Raw genomic sequence first — 24,474 nt, forward strand, 5'->3', positions numbered from 1 at the left:
TTCATCACAAAAGAATTCTAATTAAAATAAAGTACGTAATTTTGTGTCTAGAGATAATGGTATATGCTGGTGTAAAGTGTAACGTGCAAAATCGACCAGTATGGTGTATACCAAGAGAATGCGTTACTGTGTTAGAAGAGGAGGGTGAGCAAGATTAGGTGTGCGCACAAGAGAGACAGAACAGGGATAGAGTGTGAGAGGAAGCAAATGTGGGGGATTGTCAGGAATGATCGGAGTGTCTCCAGTCTCAGTGCGCAGGAGCTTTCCGAGCTTTTCATTTCATAATTTTAGTTCGTCCAGCAACATTCGTGTTGCTTAAGGTGATGATTTGTCTAGGTGTTACATTACCTGTTTGCAGTAAAGTATTTCATTTTAGCACTTTACATATTCATGTACAATATGGACTGACAGTGTGGTATTAAAATGGTTCAAGTGTTTGAAACACTTTCAGAAGATTCACAGTCTTTCAATGTTTTCTTATTGCAAGAGAGCATGCGAAATGTTTTTCTCAACTAACGAAGCTATAAATGAAGTTAAGAAAACCTTCTGAAGTGCTTAGGTTATTATGTATGTATACATAAATTTTTTTGATAATTGCAATACAATTCTTTTAAACACAGATGAAAACTGAAATGTAAAAGTTGTCTTTTTTTAAATTTTCATCAAGTGATTTATTTTATTGTGTGTCAATTGCAACACTTACACTCTACTCTTTGTTGACTCGAATTTTAAAGTTGACTTTTAATTACAGTATTAAATTAAATTAATCAAAATATTATTGAACACAAATTACATTACTTATTTCTAACACTTTTACGCAATTGAAAAATTGTAGATAATAATAAAAAAATTAAAATATTAAATTACTTTTATTCATGCATTAATAAATATATAAGAGCTTAATTAGTACTTATTATGATTGTATCTCAGCTTATTATTTATCTTAAGCCGACTTGATTTTTAAAAATTCATCAAAATTTAAAGATTGGGATGACATTTTTTTAGCAGTACTATTTCACAAAATGCATGTATTTTTAGTTCCTTTTTATAGATTGTATAGTAATAATAAAATAAATTTTATTTGTAGTTTTATGTTTAGTTCAAAATAAATGTAAACTTTAAAGGTTTGTAAACATTAATAACTTAGTAGTGTTATTTAAAATTTTGTATTTAAAATCTATCGAATGTAAGAGACCACCTTAAACATCAAAATTCAATATTCTATTCTACAAACTTTTTGTAATAAAAATGTTTTGGAATTTTTTTAAATATTACTTCCTTTTATTGCTGTGGACCTTTATTTTAAGTCTTCCTATTATTACAAAATTTTTTTATATGAAATCGTTTGTCTGTGTGTACGTATTGTCGGTATACCTATATAATATGTACACATAGACCGATATAGACATAGAAAAAACTTTTACATTTTTCTTTCTTAAAATTTTGAAACATCGTTGATAAGTAATTCACTTTTTTGTGTGTAAATTGAACAGAGAAAACTGGGTGTTGTTTCAACACTAAAATGTTTGAAAAGTATCAAATGTTGAAATGTGAAAAGTATCTGCAACAAATTTTAGCTCGGAAGTGTTATTTTAACTCCAAAAATATGGTAAAATTTCAATTATGAATATTTATTCTCAATAAGATTACCCAACCAAAACATTACCCGTAATAAAAACAACACTCAGTTTTCTGTATGGATGCAATAAATTACAAATAAAAATAAAGAAAGTATTATTATTAGCAAGTGACAATTATTAGGAATCATGCAGAGAGCGAAAACATTTAAACAATATCTTAAAAAATCTTAATAGGCAAATGAGTTTTTTATAATATTAAAATACTAGACAATATCTCAAACGATTTTAAAGACAACGATAACAAATAAAACATAAATAATATATGTTTAACAGAAAACTGAGTGCACTGAAAAAAATATATTTATGGCAGTGCCATAAATATGGCCAATTCTCACATATTATATTGGTGGATATGGAGCAGCCATACAGTATTGCTGTTTCAGCTATACGTCCTAACCATACTCGTATGACAAAATCGACAGTATCATTTTTTTCAGTGTGTTTAAAAGATAACTTTGTTAAAGAAATTAAATTTATTTAAATTTTAAAACTTATTATTTATTGATTCGAACTTTGTCCTTTTCTTACAAATGGGATTTTCTAGTTAGTCCAGAAGCCACCATTACCCACATTTGCTCGAGTTGGATTCTTAGACTAAGCGCGATCAAGGTTTTTAAATGCAATAGAAAAATAGCAAGGTGTTTAATGTTTTCAATCTTTGATACAATTTTATAAATTTAACTTCTTAAAATATTTGAAAGTAATCGACTTATAACTAAATTTTTTTAATTATTAGTAATACATTTCGAATAAATCGAATCACAATCTTATTAAACAAGATTTTTCCAATCTGTATTTTTTGCACTAGACTTTTTGAAATTCTTAAAATAGCTTCGTTATTAACTATTCCGTCAGTCGAATGTACTTATTAAAAATATATTTGAAATAAATACGAACTAAATACGTGTGAGTATAAAGTCTTTGTGACTGAATACAATAGTCTACATAAAAATGAAATCTTGGATTCTATTCACCTTTGTAGTAGTCTAAGGGAATCAGTAATACATGCAAACGTAATCTTTACAACAGGACTATTGTAGAATAAGGTGACCAGATGGTGCCTTGCCTTCTTATTTTCCTATACAGTCCTTCGTAAAGACTAATTTCGCTACATTACTGCCTGCAAATGATTGTTGTAAAGTAAACAAGAAAATTGTTAACCAAAAGAAAACTTTTTTTAATTAGTAACTTCTAATATTATGAAGACCTACACAGAATAACGATATATGGATCATTTAAACATAGATTTGAAAGAACCCTTGCTCACTACAGATCAGTTTTGTAAAACAAGAAACCGGTACGCCTGCGCAGAGGAGGCGCAGGCATACCATTCACAGACGGTTTTGGAATCAGAACGGATCACAACTGTAATACTTTATCTGAGTTTATCAAGTAAAAAAGAAAAATAATTATTTTCTTCGAATTTACTGACATAAACCAGCCTCGCATACAACCACGTTCGAATTTTATTCACATTCTCACTTCACTCATACATTTAATTTCGATTGCTTGTATTTAGTTCTAACAATAACAAAAACTAACGCAGTATAAACACGAACGCACTACAGTTCACAAATTATTTTGTTCTTCTGAGCAACCTCATAAATAATAAGAAGTTTATTAAGCTAATTTAAAAAAAATATCAAAACTTTTTTTATTCTTTTTTCCTAATCTAAAGAGTTTCACAGGTCGAATCATGCATTTTTCATTAATTTATTGATACTTTAAGTATTTTATTTCGTTGTTAGGCAAAAAAATGAAAACGAACCACTTTGTCGGTCCGTTGCAAAAGTTGTTTCTGTTTCAAAATGGAGGGGCGGAAAAATTACAAACCTTTTGATTTTTCATCTTAAGGGTGTATTAAACTTAAAACAACTCTCATCTGAAGAACTTCCCAGAAGAACTAAATAAATTCTCATTACAATTTTTAATTTCGTTTTCTTAGAAATGAAAATTTTGATATTTTCTAAGACTGTTAACAATGAAGTTCCTTCACAGAAAAAAAGATGGTATAAATTTTGTTGCGGGGAATTTTAACCAATGCTAATTCACATAGACAGTGGCGCCCTCACTTAGGGGAAAATTTGTTGCAGGGAATTTTTACCCCAAAATCAGGTTAAAATTTATACTTTTTCTTTCTTGTGTTAAAAAAAATTTTTATTTGCAAGGAATTCGCCCATATGAATAAGTCCAATAATGCCAAAGTGATTCCTTTTCATGCGGACGTCCAAATATGACAAGCAATAAATTAGTAATTTTCTAATATTCTTAACACTAGTTAGTTTATTCTATAATAATAAATTTGAATTAAAATAAATCTTTTGATTATATTTAAAATAATTTCTCTATTTAGTTACAATTATTGTGTGCATGTAGCTCAGTGGTCAGAGCAGTCTACTGACAATAGAAAGGTCGTCGGCTCGTACCCCACCATGCTACCGTTTTTCTGAGTTCTTTGATAATATTGAAATTATTTAATAATTTCGAAAACATATTTTTCAGAAAAAGCAGGTTTCTGTATTAGAGCAGCTGTGCTGTCAATACATGAAATTTAATTCAAGAGCTTATTCAAGAGATTTATTTGTGAGAGATTGATTCGGAAAAATTGTTCACTTCTTCCACCTTTTATAATTATTAAAGTTTTAATTTTAATTTTTACATTATTTCAATGCATTTAAATCTATTTTTTATAATTAAAAACTTATTGTTATGAAATCTAAATTAATAATTTTGCCAATTTTTTAAAAATTAAATATTAATAATTTATGTTCATTTAAATTATTATTTACGTAGGGGAATGTAGTCAAGGTTGGTCTACTGTCTAGGTAGGCCACTCGCGTTTTTTTGTCAAGTTCACTAGCGCCACCTACGCGCATGCTTGTCGAAGCTTGTCTTAGTGAAACCTAACTTTTTGTTCAATTACATTTTCGGAAAATCGAAAATTGTGTTTTCTGTGACGTCGGTACAAAAAAAGCTCAAAAAAAGTTTTGTGCATAATGTGAAAAACCATTAATACACGGAAAGAAAAAGTCCGTCAACCATTAATGGATTAGTATATTACTTTGAGACGGGACTCTTTTTCCGTTGATGGTTACTTAACTTTACTTAACGATTGAAAACGAGTCATGGATTGATTAGAATGCCAGTATGTGACCAATTGTTTTAGATTTAATGCTGAATTGTTATCAATGGCTGTTTGAATGTTTACGAATCATTAGTGACAGTTTGTGAAACGTTAGTTGACTCGTATTCTAAATCGGCGCTCTTCACTAGCGCATTGTTGCGCAGTGTACCGATGCGCATTTCTTCCGGTTTCTCTATAGTCCATGTGTTTTTGCTGTCTGCTATACATATCCCTATATACTATTATGTGTAATGTGAATATTTAACTTAACTAATAATTTGCAGTTGAATTGCGTCTAGAAATTGACCTCGATGAAAATATATTTTCTTTTATATTTCTCGCTAATTAAAAAGTAGTTATTAGTGCAAAATCATTTCTCACAAGTTGTGAAAAATTTTGTTATTTGGTATATAAGAACAGTTCGCTTCTAAACTTAAAGTGTTATAAGTGTGCGTTTCTACGTGTAGTTATTATAAGTGCGAAAATGTGTTGGTCTAAACTTCTAAAGCGTCTAAGAGTGTAAATAAAATATCGGAACTGTGCAACGAAAAAAATGTGTTCATTCTGTACCAAATAGTGTCTAAAATTAGGGATAATTTTGAAAGAAGTTGAATTTTTTGAATGCTTTTGATAGTCATAGAAAATTTAATAGACAGTTTTCTAAATTTTAGTGAATGAGTTTTATATATTGATGACAGTTTTCTAAATTTTAGCAAGCAACTCGTCACTGATTGTGACTCAAAGTATGTTATCCATTCAATGATTTTGTGTCCCGTCTCAAAGTAATATACTAGTCTATTAATGATTGACGGACTTTTTCTTTCCGTGTAAAAGATAAAAAACAAATTGAATCGTCAAGGCAAGTATGCAGAAAATTTGTGGGACTCATGGTTGAAAGGAAAACAAAGTAAAAAATCGAATCCCGAAACGTATTTCTTTATGGTTACAACAATTCGGTAATGTTACTTACTGTCAAGGTCGGCCACTATGCGTTTAAAATGCGCAAATATGAGGACGAGCTACTTCATTTGCAAAAACTGCAATTCTGTATAACTCATAATATAATTGATCGTCTTATTAATATTTTTATTTAATTTTATTAATATTTTAGTGCAAAATTTTTTTTTATTTATATTTATTTTTTTATATTGTTTATTGTTATTATTTTGTTATTTCATTAAGTTACAAACTGTAAACAATAAAGAATCAATTTTCCGTAACTCTAAACATGATATTTTATTTTTTAAAGATTAATGCCCTTTGAATTTTAAACATGGCCGACCTTGACTGTAATGGCCAACCTGGACTACAAATTTTTTTTTTTTAAATCTTTATAACTTTTTCATTTTTAAACCTGTCAATTTACTTTGTACAAAAAAAATGTTCCTATTAAACAGGACTTTCCAACCATATACTTCAATTGTCCAAATTCATTTTTAAAAAAAAGTTATAAACAAAAGTCAAAAAGGTGGCCGACCTAGACTATGTTCCCCTATAATATGCTTTTATAAATAATTGAATTCAAATTATCTTAATTTATAATATTCTATCATGGATTTAAAAATAAATATAAGTTATAATATAAGTTGGTAAATTCATTGTTACAAATGTTATTTACAAAAACAATTATAACTCTAAATTAAAATATAAAAAGACACTACATAGTTTACTAGGGCAGACTACCCAGTGAGAAATTTCTCACCTGTCCAATATCGGTCCAATATTGGGAGCCAAGAGACCGATCATCGGTCCATTAAAGGCTCCCAATATTGGCTGCTGCTTGGGATGTAACGGGTTCGCCAAGCATCGGTTGTTAATATTAGTCCAATATTGGCCGAATATTGACAACCAAGAGAAATTTTTTTTTTAAATACATTTTTTTAATTAAATAATAATAGGGGAGAGTCTCCAGTTGTGAGACACCTCCAGTTGTGAGACAGTCAATTTTTTTTAACATGCAATATTAAAAAGACGATTGGTTTATATAAAAACATTTCTTTTTATATGAGCCAACTTTTTCGTGTACGCCGAAGCGGATATATAAACTGTTTTTGTTAAATACCAACACTGTGTGTGATAATCGACTAAAAAGCGTTTTTTCAATAAATGTAAAGTACTTTTTTCCAAGTTAATTAATTGGAAAAGGTAAATGTAATGCATTTTCTTTTAGTGTTTTCCTTATATTTTGTGATGCAATATTGCATTGTTCCAATCTACGGTTGAAAATAATTTAATTTTCCTTTTTCAAAATAGCGCCAATTTCTGGGTGTGAGACACAGCATATCACCAGTTGTGAGACGGTGTCAACACCCATCTGGGCAGCATAAAAAATACGACTTTGCAGGCATACTATTTAAATGTTGTTTTCATTTCTTTTTCTAGTATTTTTGAGCATGTCAAGTGGAAAAAAGTCAATTGATTCAGAAGAAATCAATTTTAATGCTCTTGTTGAAGCTATTAAATGATGTTTATTTGATAGACATATTTTGGCGAATAAATATTATTATTTGGTATATAATAATATATATTATTAATATATTTAATTATTTCTACTAGACATAACGTTTTATGCCAAACTTATTAAATTTTAGCACTTTTTAATGAGTGTCTCACAACTGGAGACATTTTTTTTTTTTGAAAAAAGCGATGTGCTCGGAAAATGTATCGTAAAATTTTCTGAGTTCATCGAAACACTACACTTTCTTTTAATAAAAGTTGCGTATTTCTGTTACCTTTCGAACGGTGTATTTTATTTACAATTTTGTTTACCCGTTTACAATTTACGGGTCAAAAATGAAACCCGTCTCACAACTGGAGACTCTCCCCTAATAAATTAATGTCTTTAATTTTTATTTAATATATTTATTTGTTTAATTATATATTTTTAATAATTTATGTAAATAATAAATCTTCTTTATAAATAAGATCAGACTTTTGTCTGTACATTGCATAGAATATGAAAATTCATGTTTAGTTTTTCTATTCGAGTAGTAAGAACTCCAAAAATGACAATAAAAAAAATTATGTATGTATGTATGTATGTATGTATGTCTGTGTGTATGTATGTATGTATGTCTGTACGCAATATTTTGTCCGGGATAAACACAAAGACTACTTGACCGATTAAAACGAAACTTTACAGGCTCTTAGGTATTAGTCTAACTTAAATTTATAGCCATACCCGATTGAAAAATATGAAACTGAACAAAAGTTATGACTTTTTCAAAAAATATGAAAAATAAAAAAAAATTAATATTTTTTAACTTTTGACGGATTGATGCGATACTATTTGTAGTTAATTTTTTTTAGATAAATACAATTCCTTTTTGCAATAAAATAAAAAAAATAATGAATGTACATTTTTAATTAATTTTTTTAATTTTCGAAAAAAAATTTTAATTAATTTTTTTGATAAATAAATAATATGCAATCTTTATAAATAAGATCTGAATTTTGTCTGTACATTGCATAGAAATTGAAAATTCATATTTAGTTTTTCTATTCAAGTAGTAAGAATTCCAAAAATGCCAATAAAAAAATTATGTATGTATGTATGTATGTATGTCTGTCCGCGATATTTTGTCCGGGATAAACACAAAGACTACTTGACCGATTAAAACGAAACTTTACAGTCTCTTAGGTATTGGTCTAACTTAAATTTCTAGCCATATCCGATTGAAAAATATTAAGCTGAACGAAAGTTATAGCTTTTTTCACAAATTTCAAAAAATTGAAAAAATGCAAATTTTTTAAATTTTTGTCAAATTGATGTGACACTTTTTGTAGCTACTTTTTAATATAAATACAACTAATTTTCACTATAAAAATGAAATATAAATAATTAATCCGAATTTTTAAGCCAAAATCATATTTTTGATTTTCGACCAAATTTTTAATGAGTTTTTTTCAATATTGTTTAATTTTTTATGAAGTTGGTATTGATATCGGTTGATGTTTTAAAATTTTAAATTACATTCATTACATTTATTTTATTAACAAGTTTAGAGTCATGAATTTGATGTCTATTACAAATTGTCTAAAATCAATTAACGTGAGTTTGCAAATAATTTGTGTATTGTTATTTTAATGTTTTAAGTTTGGAAATTTCATGGCATGTATTTTCATATTTCATTTAACGTAGAAAATAAAATATACATATGTATATGTTCAATATAAAGGGTACAGTAAAAGCATCAATAAAACTGAAATTTAACTTCAGCGGGTACGGTAACATATAAAGTCCTTAAAACGCCATTAGGGCAAATTGGGATTTATGAATCAAAATTTTCTTATTTTTGAATTCTAGAAATGTTTTAAAAATGACTATAAAAATAAATAACAAATTCCTATTTATGAATTAAAATTTTGTTTCTTTAATTTTAGAAATGTTTGGGGTATGTTGTTGCTTTCCAAAATTCTATCTGGGCATTAAGCAAAAACGGGTAAAATGTAAAATCCCACACTGCAAAAACTGGTATCTCACTCGTGTCTTAAAATGAGTTGCTTTAAGTGTTTAAACCATTGAGATACAAAATCTGTTTTATATTGAGACATTTAATTTCATCTCGTGTCTCATTTTAAGACATTAAAGGTAACTCAATGCGTATAAAACACGTAAAACGACTTCTTAGTGTGAGACGGATACTCGAAACACATTTCGTGTCTCAAAATGCATTGCTAAATGTGTAAGACACTTTGAAACGTCTTAAAATGAGACACATCTGTTTCAAATATGTGGACACAAGACATCTCATGTGTTTCAAATATGGGACAAAACGTCTCAAAATGAGACACTTGTTTTTGCAGTGCATGTGGAAATTTTCAATAGGGATATGGAAAAATTATACCCACTTAAAAAATGAAAATAGATTTTACATGGGATTTTTTCTTAAATAAATATAGGCTTTTTGGGTTTATTTAAGGTATAATTATCGCTCAAAATCGTGTCGCAATTTACCATACGTAAATGTAATCGAAAACGTGTTATACTTTCTACCAATACATTTAACAGAGTGTCTATCAACCGCAAAAGAAAACCGAGACATAGCCGGAAATTTAATTCGACCAGGAAAAATCGAGAATTTTTTGCTAAACCGGGAATTTTCTTATCTAATTAAAAAATGTTTTATTATATTAATTCGTTTTTAAAAATTGCTTTTTGCTTTACTTTTCATTGATGTAATATTTTTATTTGTCAAAATTTAAGCCCTACATTCAGACTATAATATAGGTCTTATTTTAGATTTTAGCAGTCGTAACGTAGGGTCTACTTGCGATACAATTAGTTCGAATTACTCTACATAACTCCAAAAGCTGGTGGAAAATTAGGATTAATTTTTCATATATTAATTGAAATACTACAAACGCATAAAGTACTACAAACTGACAAATACTGTTCTGTAAATCTGAATTAGTTGAAAATAGTATTTGATAGGAAAAGTCATTTACTGATTCAAACAGTAATATTTTTCTAATGAAATAGTTAATGTAACTAATTATTAGTTTTTCCCAATCAAATTAAATTCCCGATTGGTAGACACCTCTTCAAATATATTAGTAGAAACTAAAACCCGTCGAAGACGGGTACGACAGCTAGTTATTTATAAATTACATTTGCTTTTAAAATGCAGCAGCTATTGGGAAATAGCATTCTGCAAAAAAGTCTATCATTGGAAAATCAATGATAGGCGAAAGATATGGAAATAAATTCGAAGCAGTCAATTCAAAAGAATAGAACTCCATATTTTTTTCAAGAACTTTCAATACCATAAAACTTTGCGCATTAAGGGGGAAAGAGCAGTTGTAAAATCCCATTGAAATGTACCTATATTTATATATAGGTACCATTTTCTCAGCTCCAAATGATTATTTTCCATCAAACTTTTTTTCTACTGATTTTATATACAAAGGACTAAAATCTGATAGGGGGTCGTCCATATACCACGTGGACACTTGGGGGGGGGGTTACGAAAGTTTAAAAATGTCCACGATCCCATATATTTTTATGTCCACAAGGGGGAAGGGGGGTCAAGAATCTTTGAGAAACTGTCCACGTAGTATATGGATAAGGGGAAAGGTGTACGAGATGATCCCCTAGGGCAAGATGATCCTTTTAAATTTTGGAGATCCTATTAGCGCCACCTTTTAGGCAAATACGGTAATACGTTGCCAATGACATACCTATGAATCAGTCAAACTGTCATGACAACACGCGTCATTAAAAAAATTCTATTGGAAAAAATAAAAATTTCATACTTTTGATCTAAGGAAAGCTTAACTTTGGGCTTAGATAACTTTTGTTGTAGTAGATGAAATTCCATGTTTTTTGTACTCACGGCTTCAGTATATCTTCAACTAAGTGTTCTGATTGGTATTATGGAATAACAGAACTCGTAGGTTAAGTTACGAACAAATTACAAAATAGTGGCATTTGGGGCAAGATGATCCCCCAATGGGTGTACAAGATGATCCCCCCTGATTCCCATGTATTTCGTCTCACCTCAAAGTGAATTTTCTAGTATTAATAAAAAATTTAATTTTTCTCGCTTCTTATATGTTTTTATCATGAAAACTAACTTATCTAAAACAAAAAGTTGACATCTACATCTATTTTGTTAATTTTCTTGTTGTAGACAATGCCTCGTAATTATAAAATAGGAAAAAGAATCGTGGTGAATGGTCAAAAGCGTTTGTGGACTAAATAAAGCATATATATTTTAATATTAAGACACTGTTATATTCCTTCAATTTCGACTCCTTTTCCAATAGTTGGGGTAAGATAACCCTACGGATCATCTTGCCCATACCATGGGGATCATCTTGGACACCCCGGTGTCCAAGATGATCCTTTTGTAAGGTTTTAGAAAAATTAAATTTAACAGTAAAATATTAATTAGCTGCATATATTTCAAATCAGAATAGTTAGACAGAATAATTATATAGCAGTGCGTACAAAAAAACTCGAATATGTTGATTTTTCTTTGAATAATAGGTTTTTTCTCTTAGGGGGACGATCTCGTACACCTTTCCCCTACCCCTCGCTCGATAAAGCCAAATTTTAATTTTTATGATGAAAAATAATCATTTGGAGCTGAGAAAATGGTACCTAAAGATAGGCATATTTCAATGTGATTTTACAACTGCTCTTTTCACCTTAAAAAATAGAAAGTTTGAATTCTATTTTATCGCCTTCCTCACACGTAGTGACGTAGAATTCAGAATAATAGAATATTCTAAAATCTTAATGGTTCTAGTGAAATAGATCTCCGAGGTAAATTCGCGTATTCAAAATAATTCAAAATTTTCGTTTACAAGCAAATTTTCTAAAATTTTAATTATTCTCTATTCTAGGTTTCTTACCTAGAATGTAGGAATAACTTTAAAAGTCGCATAACCAACTTTTAAAACATCAAAAATACTGAGATTGACCTATTTTTGAACCTAATTCGATTAGAAATTACGTAAGTATTGGTATATTTAAAAAACAAAAAATGGTAAAGAAATTTCTTTACAATTGAAATTTTTTTTAAATGTGGAAGTAACTTTTAAAGTCTTATAAATAACTTGTCAAACTTTAAAAATCGCTTTGAATCAGGTATTTTTTAGCCTAGTTCGATCAGAAATACGAAATTATTGTTATTTTAAAAACAAAAAATTATGAAAAAAAATCATTTTCAAAATTTACAGTAAAACTAATTTTATAAAACCAAAAGTGTTTAATGTAATAAAAATGTGTGTATTAATAATTATGGTGTAGCACAATTTTCAAGAAACACCCACTGCTAAAAAGTGCATCGGTGCCTTTTTTTTGCAACTGTGTAAGGCTCGCTGAATACTTAACCCGTCAGCAGTCGCGCCTTTTTTAGTGTCTCACTTGCACTCTAAGAGCGCCCTATAGGTCGAGTAGTGTTGCGTGAGACTTTTTCTCACGGCGCGACCGCTGACGGGTTAAAAGAAACGGCTTAGCGAATGAGCGCTAACATTTTTCGTCCATATTAGTATTTTAAACTTTAAAAATCAAAAGTTTTGAAAATTTGGTTAAAAAATGTAGAAGTACACTACCGTCCAAAAGTATCAGGACGATTACATTCGACTCTATGAAAAAACATGCCATCACTTTTTCAATCATATCTCGGAAATTAAAGGAGGTACAAAAAAACTTAAATACGGTTAGAAAGTTGATTAAATTCTGCGTAAAATGAGCCGTCTTTAAAGTCATTTCGTTAACTATTTTTTAAGTTGTAAAGTGAGAAAAAAATAAAAAAAATAATCAAATTCTCTCATTTTTGTCTCTTGATTTCAACTTTTTCAAAAATCTAGAAAAATTTAGAAATTTTTTTTCTAAAAACACAGCAATCTTCGTTAGAATTTCAGCTTTAAAATAAGCCTTCGGAAATTAAAAAAGGTTAATCCATCTCCGATATATCATTAAAAACGTGAAGCCGTGTTTCGACCGATTGATGCATTGAAATTCAACTGTGACGACTCGATTCTGGCTTCGCGTGGCTGCGAATGGGAGAGAAAGCAGGGACGAATTCGTACGGGTGTAACAAGGCATTTGTTACTGGGATAATAGCTGTTTGTCTGTGTCGGAAAAGTCAATGTGCTGGTTGGTATCTCTTTCTTAAATTTCCAAAGTTTATTTGATTCTGGTTGCGGCTCACTGTATGTGATGAAAATAAGGCGTGGTGACGAGTTTCCACGATTGATAGCGACCAGGGCCGAATTTATTTACAGGTGATTTTCCGTCGTTTGAGGGTCAAGGAAGGATTTATCAGATTTGCGTGACCTTAGGACAAGGACAGGAATACCGGCGTCTCAGCTGACGAATTCGTTACAAGCAGTTATGATATTATTTCATTCGTTTACCGGCGTGTTTAAGAGGTTTGTTTTACGCGGAAGTGTAATTTCTTTGTGGTTTAATAAAGAGAGGTGTTGTTAAATTGTGTGTTTCATTGTTTTCAACGTCTAAGCATCAGCGTCGTCTTGGCGGGAAAGTTCCACATCTTTGAGGAAGTATTGTTTCGTGGTGTTATTGTTAGTCGAGTTGTTTCGGTGAAATTACAGGAAAGCGAACTAACGAACGGATTAGATGCTCGTATTAAAAATATTATTTTTAACTAAAATATCCGGTCACACAGGGGAACGATGAACTTTTGAGTTTCCTTATATTACTTGTTAAACATCATTATTTATTATTCTCCAGCAAAAATTCGTCCCTGTTTTTTCTCATTCGCTGCCGCGCGAAGCCAGAATCGAGTCGTCACTGTTGAATTTTAATGCACCAATCGGTCGAAACACTGCTCACATTTTTAATGATATATCGAAGACGGATTAACCTTTTTTAATTTTCGAAGGCTAATTTTAAAGCTTATTTTTCTAGATTTTTGAAAAAGTTGAAGTCAAGAGACAAAAATTTGAAAATTTGATAATTTTTTGTATTTCTTTCTCACTCTACAACTTAAAAAATAATAAATGAAATGACTTCAAAGACGGCTTATTTTACGCAGAATTGAATCAGCTTTCTAACCGTATTTAAGTTTTTTTGTACCTCCTTTTATTTCCAAGATATGATTGAAAAAGTGATGGCATGTTTTTTCATGGAGTCGAATGTAATCGCCCTGATAATTTTTGACGGTAGTGTAACTCTAAAATTATTATTACCAACATGTAGAGAATTAAAAAATGCTTCGATTGACCTATTTTTGTACGTGATTCGGTCGGAAATTACGAGTTTATTACTTTTTCAAAACCAGAAGTTGTGAAAAATATAATTTTCTCAACTTTCTTGTTTAAAAATTTTTGTGTAATTATTAAACTATTATAACAATCTTATAGAATATATAAAGATACATTTTTTGAATCTACATTTAATCATTTTTAACCCGCTTATGAAAAGTAATTCTTATATTTGAATTATTAACATTTCAATGAGGAAGCAAAGTGTCCATGAAATAAACACAAAAAAAAATTATAGAAACATGCAACTTGGCAGCGACTTTTATTTATATGACTGTCGAATTAAAGTTTTTAAAAGAAATAAATGGAGGAATCACCCCGAGTATATACTGCTCGGATTAAACCGTAGGGAGGTTAATAATAATAATAATTTATTTTAGCCTACACGGAAAAAAGTACAACTGAAATGAAGAAATTTTTCGCCATAACAGCTAAACATTTCGTCAAAAACGAGCGAGCGATATTGAATTTTACTTGAAAGACAACCTAACCCTAAAATGATTTTTAATTTTTTTCAATTGTATGTTTCAAATTATAACCATATGAAAGTAAATTATTGAAATTAATACTGTTTTGAAACTAAAAAACACAAAACTGATATTTATGCTGTCAAAAAAATTTCTGGGTAGGAGCCGTAGGAGCGGTAGATTTCCATATACTTCCAATATGGCTGACGAATTGCACTCAACCAAAGCTCACCATCACTAAATTGGCTAAACTTTCGGCTAATGTAGTTAAGCTTAATTTCAAACGTGGGTTATGTTGTTCTTCTTTTTAATTATATTCCCAATATTGCTCGTTCGCGTCATGAAATTTTTTTCCGTGTAATGACCCAGAAACGGACTTGGTTTACATTTTTTTAACCATACTTATATTATATGTACATTTTAAACATACATTATAAAAAAACATTATATGGGCAAATCCATGGAACTGGTCGATTTTCACTTATAAAAATGAAAAATTCCTAATTGCAAGCACAGCTTTCATTTATGGTTCATTTTTTTCGAAATTTATTTTAGAACAATTATCTTTTTACGTGATTCATTTTATTTTAATGCCGTGCAAAGTAAAAGCCAAATACGAAAATGAGTTTTTTCAGAAAATATAATTAAAAATGTGTATTTCTTTCTTCTTTTGTTTTCTATATATATTTTTGTAATATGTGCAAAAAATAAAGAATAAAATAGGATTAATTATAATTATTTGTGTAAGATAATTAATATTGACATATTTTAGATTAATATAATAATTAATTAATAAATATTATTTTGGCATTAATTTTTTTTAATTTTATAAGTTGAATTATCTTAATTTTGACGCAAGTTTCAAAAAATAACAAATGAAAAGACAGTTAATTCTTTACATTGACTGATACATTCATAATGAACTAAATGAAACTAAACTAAATGAATGAAAAATTGATTGTAATTCTCAATTTTTTGACATTATAAATTAGAAATAGAATTTGGCATTTTAATAAAAGAATTATAATAACGCTTTTAATAATCACGCACGTTTTCAATTCATTTCATTCCAATCTGTAGATGTGCTCCTAGAAAAAGGCAAAGTTTAGAGTTGTTCACGGTCATGTTTCAGGTGATAATTATTTTAATATTTTCTTTATTTCTAAAGACACATTATTTTACAATACGAAGATTTATTCGTCTGATGAAGACGAATAAGTACTGTTGTTAGAAATTTTAATTGATCAAACGCCACAAAAGTTATTATGCAAAGTTTCCAGAAATTGTATTATTCAAAAATAATGAGTAACACTATTTACCTCTACTACTATTCCTTTGTAATTAAGAGCACATCTTTTTTTTAACCTTTAATACTTTCTACAAAAAGTAAAGTATAATTCACCATCGTTTAGAATTGTTTCGTTGTATGCCAAAAAAGTTATGCCTATAAGAATAGAAAAAAGTACCTTGAGTAACTGTCGTATTTGGAAGCATCAATTCGAATATCCATTTTTCTAGGTTGATTAATGTTTTCTAGAATTAATCTAGTTATTTTGTAAAGTATTTATACTTTTTCAACTGTCTAACAACTAGTTGTCCGAAGGGTTACAAATGACTATAGGCACAATATAGAAAACTGTCTAGAAACAATAAAGAATCAAGTAATACTATACAGAACCAGGAAACTTCCATGACAAATTTCCACATATTGAGTGGAGCTAGGAAGTTAGGAAGTTAGTAGGAATTGTCAGTAGTTAGGAATTGTCAGTAGCTCTGAGCCAATGCGGATTTGTGTAAAAACCGTATTTTCACGTTTGACTAAATCTTTTTTTCGTCCACTGATTACGGTCTTCTTTTAGTATTGAAATTAAGATCACATGAGCAGAGTACACATCATAAATTTAAAGCACAATTGTCCTGCTGTATAATAATAACGATTTCGAACCGGAACAGTGAAAAATTATTAAAAAGTGGTAAAAGCAAGATTTGACAGGCGCGACTGCATTTACCATATGAATCAATGAAAAACATAAGGTTTAAATGGATTAATAGGAATTAATAGTGAATGTAGTCGCACTGTGATCTTAGTTTCAATGCTAAAAGAGGACCGTATTCAGTGGACGAAAAAAAGATTGAGTCAAACGTCCCAATACGGTTTTTCCACAAATTCGTATTGGCTCAGAGCTACTGCCAATTCCTAATTGCTCCACTCAATACTTTTTTTTTACTGGGTAAAAGTGATTTACTTCACAGTTATCTTTTCTGGAAGCGCGTCACAAATTGTTTTTAACATTTTCTCATTTTTAATTAAATCTCATACTATTTTAGTTTAAAAATTTACAGGTTGACTACAGCAAACTCATGTCCGGCCAAAGTCATATTGAAGTGGTAAAACATTTTCTTGAAGATGGAAGAAGGCTAGCTCTATAGAATCAATCTTAATAAAGCTTTGGATGAATATAGAAATTCCATGGTGCCTGTAAGGAAAGGAAACAAATTTTTTCTCCAGAACAGACTCACATAATACTATTCCTTATTTATGATAACTACTTCATTTATTGAGATCCATTATTTGCATCATTAATAATAGGTATGTATTTATTAAAATAAAAACCATTTGCTATTTTCTCGTATAATCAGAAATGTAATTAACCTTCTTTATCAGGACCTGTGTTTTTAATATTTTTATACAACTCAGGCGTATTATGGTTACTCTATGCTACCTGTACCGGTGCATGCTAAGTTCTCCCATATAACCCAGCTGGTCAATAAAGTAACCATTATTGCCCTAGGGAGATAAAGGGTACTTTATTGACCTGTGAGCGGTCAATAATATACCCTTTATCTCCCTAGGGAAATAATGGTTACTTTATTGACCAGCTGGGTTATATGGGAGAACTTAGCATGCACCGGCACAGGTAGCATAGAGTAACCATAATACGCCTTTTTTGTATAAAGCAAAGTATGGAACAAGGGAGGTAACCTCGTTTATGACCTCGCATAATATTGAAAAACTCGTCTTCGCACTCGCTTCGCTCGTGCTACGACTCATTTTTCAATATTGTGCTCGGTACATAATCTCGGACGTACCTCCCTTGTTGCATAATGTACTATTACAAATGTACGTTTTATAATTTTGCCGATCGAAATAAGTGTGCACACACAGTGCAAGATTTTCTGAGATTATAAGTCATTTTCAATGAACGCGTAAGTTTGAAAAGTCGTCATACTCACAAAAATGGGGGCATGAATATCCCATAAAATTTATTTGTTAGAATATTTATTTGACAGAATTTTATTAGATAGAATTTTCATATAGCTGATTTAAAAAATTTCGATATTAAATTGACTCAAATTCTTACATAGTAAAAATTTTACTTAACAGAATATAAGATTACTGAATTTTTATTTAACAGAATCTTCAATTGATTAAATTACCAATTAACGTTTTTTTATTTAAAAAAATGTAATCTAATTGAATTCTATAATTTAGAAAAAAAATTTAGGTAATTTAGCTGAATTTGAGTGATATATTCGAAATTTTAAATGCACAGTAAATCGTGAGGAGTTAAAATAACAACAGAATGGATTAAAATAATCTGCAACAGTAATAAAGTAAGCAAATAGAAAATAACCATGTAAGTAAACAAGTAAGAAAGCTAGTAAGTAAGCAAGTAAGTTAAAAGAAAATAACTTGCTTACTTCCTTACTGGCTTGCTTACTCTCTTATTTCCTTTTTGCTTCCTTGTTTACTTGCTTATTCCCTCTTGCTTACTTGCTTACTTTTTTACTGACATATTTTCTTCTTGCTTTTTACATATTTCCTTTTTGTTTCCTTGCTCACTTGCCTATTTCCTTTTTGCTTCCTTGATTACTTTGCTTATTTACTGATTCAGATCAGGATCTATTGTTCCTCGTAAAGCTAAAATCGGTGAATTTTGACAAATTGTTGACTTGGTTTTGATTTGAAGTAAAATTTCATTCATTGTCAAAAATAACGCCAAAAAGTATTATTTTAATTTTTTTGTTTGTTAATTTAATCTGCAACGCTTTTAGGAGTTGTACAACGGGTTTTGTTTTCTGGTCGAAAATACTATAAATCTTTTTTTCAAATTCTGTCATTATAAAAGTTTTAATACATTTACTAACATATCTTTTGACATTATTTATTCATTAAAATTCCAAACGGACTCAAAATTTTGCTTGTTTTTCAAAAACACTGTTTTTTGACCTTTCAGAAAAAGGTGGGGAGTTGTGCAACACATAAAAATTTGAAAAATTCCTCCATATTGGATTTATATTGGATAAAAACCTTAGAATACCCACCGATACTATAATCGAATTACCCAGGTAGAAATTTCAACTCTATAATGATCAGTCACTGGGAAGTTTTTCTTGATTCTGGCCAGTGATTGACCAGAAAATCTGGCAAGTGATTGATTAGAAATGTAACGCTCTGCTTTAGCAGTCACTGGTTAGATTTTCTGGCCAGTGCACAGTGGGGCCAAATCAGAAAAACCCGGACATTAGACAAAAAGTAAAGTAATCATCTTAAAAGTTGTTACTCGGGGGTTTTGAGGATCGCTAATTACGAATCTGGCATTGGTTTTTCAAAATTCAAAATGGCGGATCCAATATGGCGAATGATAATATTAAAAATTCATCGGATTCATTTGAAAACTGTTACTCGGGGGTTTTCGGGGTCGCTGATTACGAATCTGGTACTTGTTGGAGAGAGATAGCAATCTTTGGAGATAGAGAAATGAGAAACTAGTCAAAGAGGGGGACAGATGTTTGTACTCAGGTCTCTTAGTGCACACTATTATAAATACATGTACATTTGCAAGGGAAACCAAGAATTTCTATGCATAAGTGTATACTATAGCCACACTGAAAGAAATGCTTTGCAATTGTCAACAATAAAAGTTTGGTTAGGAAATTCTTACTAACTTGAAAATAAGGTTTTTCTATTTTATATAAACGCATCATAATAACAATAAACACAATTTCGAAAAACATAAGTACTAATATAGCTGACAAAGTTATTCAGAGGAAACATTAATTTTATCTATTTTAAGTTGAAAATATTATTAAGTGTATAAATTATAATTCTGTTTCAAAGATTTATGAATGACAGTATCAATCATATTTAAATGTAACTCTGATTTGTCTCTTCGTATTACTACAATTTTTATGTCAGTTTTGCCTATTCCGTTTTCTGACTGATTCAACCATACTGAGCGTCAGTATTAAGAACTCAGCTTTCGTGTGTGAAACAGGAGGTTAGGTGCGTTTGTTAAAAGCGTTGTGCGCAGACGTATTCGAAACAAACAAAGTAGAATGGCTAAAATGGTGATATCGTATACGGTATCTGAAAGAATTTTGGGGAGGCTGCAGGCTTTACATGGGTGCCGCTAGAGCTCGCTGCCTCAAGACTCGCAGTTTACCTAAAAAGGCGAAAATCTACTCCCGAAAGGTAAGCAGCAACTCCTCAGGGGCAGCTGCTCACCTTTCGGGAGTAGATTCTCTTTCTCGCCTTTTTGAGGTGAGCTGCTAGCCCTGTGACAGGACCTCTAATTTCAGACATGAAAAGCCAGCAGCCTCCCCAAAATTCTTTCAGTGTATCACAGTAACAAATCCAACAATACAGTATAAAAAAAAGATTTGAAATTTGAAAAGTCCATTTCAGGTGGCCTGTTGAGAAATTTTCACCCCATTGCTACTTTCAATACATTTTTCTAATTGCCTGAAACGTCTTTGGCAGTATGTAAACTGCCTAGGTACTTTGCTTATTACCTGTTTTTATACATTCAAATTTAGCCATTCTACTAACTGCCCGCGGTTTACAAACTGCCTAGGCAGTTTGCATACTACCGGATTATGCTATCTGCCTACGACATATATGAGGGATTTTACGTGAAATGTCCTAAGTTGAAATTTCAACTTCTTGAAAAAAATTGAAACTCGAGCCCGTGTAGAAATTGCCATATCTAGGCCAAATCGTGGCATGAAACACCCTTCCAGATCGGGCCCAAGTCTGGCCAGACTTGGGCCCGATCTGGGAAGGTGTTTCATGCCACGATATGGCCTACACAATGATAACAAGATCTGGCCCCTATTTGGGCCATGGTTAAATTTCTACACGGGAGGAATTTGTTGTTGTATCAAGTAGAAATGTGACCCAAAAAATATTTTTGATTTTTTCGAAAATTTGGAGGGGATAGAGGGGGGTCAATTTGACCAATTTTGACAACACCGGCTACTTTGTGAATTTTTTCTGAACATACTTGTAATGGGAAAATTTTTTTAGAGTATGTTTCTGAAAGGTTTTTTCGTCCTCTTTTCAGTGGTGTATTTTATTTTTTAATATTTAAAAAATTTACCCTAATTTTTGAAAATTAATATTTAATTTTCAATTTCCCAAAAATCGGTCCGTTTTTTTAAAAATAAATTATTGCAAACGAAAGCTGAGGTTTTTTCGTATCGGCATGTAAATTTTCAGAATGCCCTTTTTTGTTTTTAAGTTATTAAATTTCAAAGAATAAATTGCGGCGCGCTGCGTCGCGGTTGCACTGAGCCGCGAGGCAACCGGCGTGAGACGAGGCGCCCGGGACGCAAATTATTCTTTGAAATTTAATAACTCAAAAACAAAAAAAGAGCATCCTGAAAATTTACATGCCGATAGGAAAAAACCTCAGCTTTCGTTTGCAATAATTTATTTAAAAAAAAAACGGACCGATTTTTGGGAAATTGAAAATTAAATATTAATTATCAAAAATTAGGGTAAATTTTTAAAATATTAAAAAATAAAATTCACCATTGTAAAGAGGACGAAAAAACCTTTCAGAAACATATTCTAAAAAATTTTTCCCATTACAAGTATGTTCAGAAAAAATTCACAAAGTAGCCAATGTTGGAAAAATTGGTCAAATTGACCCCCCTCTACCCCCTCCAAATTTTCGAAAAAATCAAAAATATTTTTTGGGGCACATTTCTACTTGATAGAACAACAAATTCCCTAAGTTTCAATTTTTTTCAAGAAGTTGAAATTTTAACTTAGGACATTTCACGTAAAATGCCTCATATACGTCATGAAAAAAACTGGCCCAAACAGTGGATGACGTGTATACCCAGGTAGAAATTTGTCAATTATTATAATAATATTTAGTATTGTTGAATACTAATAATATTAGTATTTATTATTATATTATAATAATAATAAATACTGGAAGGAAACAGGTATACTTGTTTTCTTCCAGTAGCTCTAGAGTCGAGAGCGAGTTTTGCTTGTCAAGACAATCTGGCCAGTCCTGAATAAGTGACTGGCCAGTTTCACTGGATAAAAACAATTCATCTTTGTAAACAGTACTTTTGTCAAGTCACTGACCAGAAAATCTGATCATAATCATGATAAGAATTTCTTTCCAGACACTGGCCAGTCACAGATTTGAAGAATTATTTAAGATTCCTCCTAGAAAAAATGGTCCACCATTGATCAGAAAAACTTGCCGAATCCTACTAAAAGAATTATTCTAGATTTTTTCAAACCTCTAGCCAGAAAATCTTGACACTATCAAAAAAAGAAACTGCGGACACATAAACTGACCAGTTACTAAGGAAAAAAACAAAGTACCAATCCATACATAAAATCCATAAAAAGAGAAAAGTCTAAAGTCACTCTAATTAAAAGATATGATCGTTTCTCTGTCACATTACCAAAGTTTAAATTTTTCTAAATTTTGACAAGATAAGCCGTCAAGCCTCTGACAAGTGACTAAACAGTTTATCTGGTCATGATTTCTGAGCATTACTTCTGACAAGTCACTGGCCAGAAATTCTGGTCACAATCGGAATAGAACTTTAGTTCTTAAACTTGTAGTTATGATAAGTTACTATCTAGTCGCCGTGGCCGCGTGGTAACGCACATGCGTTGTGTCTCTAGGGTCTAGGGTTCGTTCCCCCATGCGTGCGAATTTTTCATTCTTAGATTCAAGTGTTATTGGTAAAGTAATTGTTCATATATTATTAATTGTTCATATTTATAATATTTAAATAAGCACAAAAATATAAATAAATATGTAATTATAAACAAATAAAAAGAGACAGGAAAACTTATATTTTATTCTAGATTTTGAGCAGAAAACTGTCCAGTTACTGGTCAGTTACTTGTCAGTCACTGGCCAGATAATCTAACCAGTGACTGCTAAAGCAGAGCGTTACATTTCTAATCAATCACTTGCCAGATTTTCTGGACAATCACTGGCCAGAATCTTGAAAAACTTCCCAGTGACTGGTCATTACAGAGTTGAAATTTCTACCTGGGTACACGTCTTGGCCCAAACAAGAAAACATCTTAATGTATATTCGCAAAAATTCTTACTCAGGGGTTTTTGGGGTCGCTGATCACAATTCTAATGTCAGATTTTCAAAATAAATAATTTTTCATCCAAAATGGCCGCCAAAATTTTTGAAAAATTTCAAAAGTGGATAAATTCTTTTAAAAATTCTTACTCGGGAGTTTCTGAGGTCGCTGATCACGATTATGAAGTCAGATTTTCAAACTACATGAATTTTTATCCAAAATGTCCGCCAAAATTTTTTCAAAATTTTAATAGTTGTTAAATTTTTCTAAAAATTTTTACTCGGGGGATCTTCAGCTCGCTGATCACGATTTTGAAGTCAGATTTTCAAAATACATCATTTTTAATAATTGTCTGCCATATTGGATACTCTATGTTGAATTTTGAAAACCTAACATCGGATTAGTAATCAGCAACCCCGAAAATTCAAGATTAACAATTATCAGGTCAATCATGTGAATTTTTAAACATTAGTTGCTTTATTGGATCTGACACTTTAAATTTTGAAAAACTAATAACAGATTCGTAATCAGCAACCACAGAAACTCTCGAGTAACAAATTTTAAGCGAATCCAATGAATTTTTCAAAATCGTGACCGTCATTTTAAATTTTAAAATACTAACACCGGAATCGTAATCAGCGACCCCAAAAACCCCTTAGTACCTATTGTCAATATAATTTATTCACAAGAAGGTCTTACACATTTTGGGCCAATTTTGTTATATTTTAGCTACTCACTGGAGGGGTTAATGTTTGGAGTTAATTCCGCTCCAAAAATATTTCAGAGGGTTCTAGAAGAAATATTATCTCCTTGCAAGAATTGCTTAAACTTTTTGGGCGATTTAATTATTTTTAGCTCTAATGAAGGAGAACATGACCGATGCTTAAAAAAGTAATGGAAACACTCTGTGATCATGACATTCTTATCAACAAAAACAAATGTTTAACAAAAGCCAAAGAACTCGACTTTTTTAGGACATCATATATCATCAAATGGAATTGATGTAGATGAATGCAAAATAGAAACAATCAAAAACTTCAGACCACCAAACTTTAAACAAGCAGTTCGTAGTTTTCTGAGGCTCGTTACTTATATAGGAAAATGTATTCCATACTTAGGAAATACAATAGAACCTTTGCGATA

At 30.5% G+C, this 24,474-nt stretch overlaps 1 protein-coding gene across 1 annotated transcript in view; it reads left to right on the plus strand.

Annotated features, from left to right (window-relative positions):
• Positions 1–262: 262 nt before the first annotated feature.
• LOC122502936 (neuroligin-4, X-linked) overlaps positions 263–24,474 on the plus strand; it is a 60,629-nt gene continuing 36,417 nt past the window's right edge. Inside the window, exons 1-2 of the mRNA XM_043613288.1 lie at positions 263–567; positions 17,313–17,559. The gene's annotated coding sequence lies outside the window, so the exon portion shown is untranslated. The remainder of the gene's footprint in view (positions 568–17,312; positions 17,560–24,474) is intronic.

This window comes from Leptopilina heterotoma, unplaced genomic scaffold, assembly GCF_015476425.1.
Source record: "Leptopilina heterotoma isolate Lh14 unplaced genomic scaffold, ASM1547642v1 Lhet_24, whole genome shotgun sequence".
Taxonomy (NCBI): Eukaryota; Metazoa; Arthropoda; class Insecta; order Hymenoptera; family Figitidae; genus Leptopilina; species Leptopilina heterotoma.